The sequence below is a fragment of the Nanorana parkeri genome, unplaced genomic scaffold (genome assembly GCF_000935625.1).
Source record: "Nanorana parkeri isolate BGI_ZX_2015 unplaced genomic scaffold, ASM93562v1 scaffold2724, whole genome shotgun sequence".
NCBI lineage: Eukaryota > Metazoa > Chordata > Amphibia > Anura > Dicroglossidae > Nanorana > Nanorana parkeri.
The window spans coordinates 32,308-34,287 of NW_017308992.1; positions in this window are offsets into that span (position 1 = coordinate 32,308).

Here is a 1,980-nt window from a genome sequence, read left to right on the forward strand (position 1 = left end):
GGAGAAAGGGATCCGGTGCGGCCCCCGAAACGTCGGATGTCTGTGACGCTTTCTGTCCAATAAAAGGGACATATTTATCTTTACTCCTGAGTGCTGGTGATTTCCTGACTAACCATACAGATTAGACTTCTATTATTGGAAGACTTGACGGACACTTCTTCTTGATAGTCTTCCTCTCCCGGCCGTCACTCTTCTATTACCGCCTCCATTTCGGGGTCTTCGCAGTATAAGCCCTGGTTCACACCGGAACGTTTTGTAGCGCGTTCTACGCTCGACGAACGCTCTACAAAACGCTCAAAAATATAAATCCCATTGTAGTCAATGGTCTGGTTCCCACCTTGGCGTATTTCCGCCTGTCCCTAACGCGCTACAAAACGGCCCACGCCTGAAAAGGTCCCGGGACTACTTTGGGCCGTTTTGTTGCGCGTTTCCATCGGGATACAGCCAAGTAGCCTTCGGAAACGCGCAACTTTTTTTTACCGCGAATCGCGCTTATGCAATACGCCTAGGTGTGAACGAGACCTAAGGAACATTCATCCTCTTCCGATACATTCACGAACGACCCTTCGGCAGTTATAACACCATAACCATGATGTGCCGAGCACTTCCCGGCCTCCGTTCCAATTAGGGCGATGGAAGGATAAACCTTTTCTTTTCTTTCTTCAAACCTAAAAGACAAAATCGACTCGATCCCAAGAGAGAAAACCTGAAGAAACAGCAAACCAAAACCCCAATAAAAGGTTCACCAACCTCCCCGAGTAATGAGCCGTCCCGGGGAACATCCATCGCCTGGAAGACGCTGGAGATCCATTTCCTCTTCTACAGTCAATACGAATATATCGATTGAGAACACCGGCCAGAGAATCCATCACCATGTATGTGTGCCGCAAGCTTGTCAGGTGGGGGCGTCCCCTCCGGTGTGCCGCATCGCGTGCTAAGGACGTTCTCCCTAAATGTTACACTCCATGCCGTGGAAAGGGATTTATTTCTATAGAGATACAATGTGATTGTACGCAGACGTGAGATGAATGTGCCGGAGACGGTCTTGTGTCTGTCGGAAGCAGAACTCCACTCCTCGGGCTCAACTACATGTATTGTGCCACCAAAGTTTTCCGTGTCGGGGTGTGTAGCCGCGTGTAGGGGGTTCACTGAGTGCCCTGTAGTAAAATTTAGTCGGGGCCCCCGAGCAAAGCATTACATTTTAGCATTAATTTATTGTTTAACAACTCCGTCCTCAAAAAAAGTCCTCCGACCCCTTCCCCTCCCCCGCCACAGCAATTAAGTGCTAAAAGAAGTGGGTGTAGTAGTGAGCAAAAAGAAAACAAGAGTATTGGCAGCAATGATAACGACCATCACAATATTTTATACCATGGCCTAATTGTTAGTACTCCTGCGCACAATTCTTTGTTATAACTCGAATATAAACCTCTTTGTTCTGTTTTTATACTATTTATACTATTTATTACTAGGGATGCACCGATACCACTTTTTTAAGACCGGGTACGAGTACCGATACCAATTACCGATACTTTTTCTTACATGGACAGGTCACATTTTTTCTAAAGCAATACAAACTAATGCTTTAAAGGAGAAGTACGAGGTCAGTGTTTTCCCCCATAGTTCTCCTCAGGGTAACGGGAGGACACAAACTAGCGTCCTCCCGTCACACAAAGCTCAGTATATAGGGAGCTACAGCTCGCGGTATACCGAGACGCCGGAGCTGAAGCGGATCCCGACATGGACGTCTGGCTCTGCCTATCTAGAGGCTGTACCCGCCCCCTCCACCGTCCGTTCCACCAGTCAGCGCTGGCGGATCGGAGCGGGGAGAGGGGAATCCAGCCCTCCCCCTGTCACGGCAGAGAGCAGTGACAGGATCGAGAGGTGAGCGAGCGCCGGTATGTGTTCGCTCACCTCCCGATCTACTGAGCCGACCTGTGACAGTCTCATTGTCACAGGTCGGCTAGAACTATGAGGTGAGTG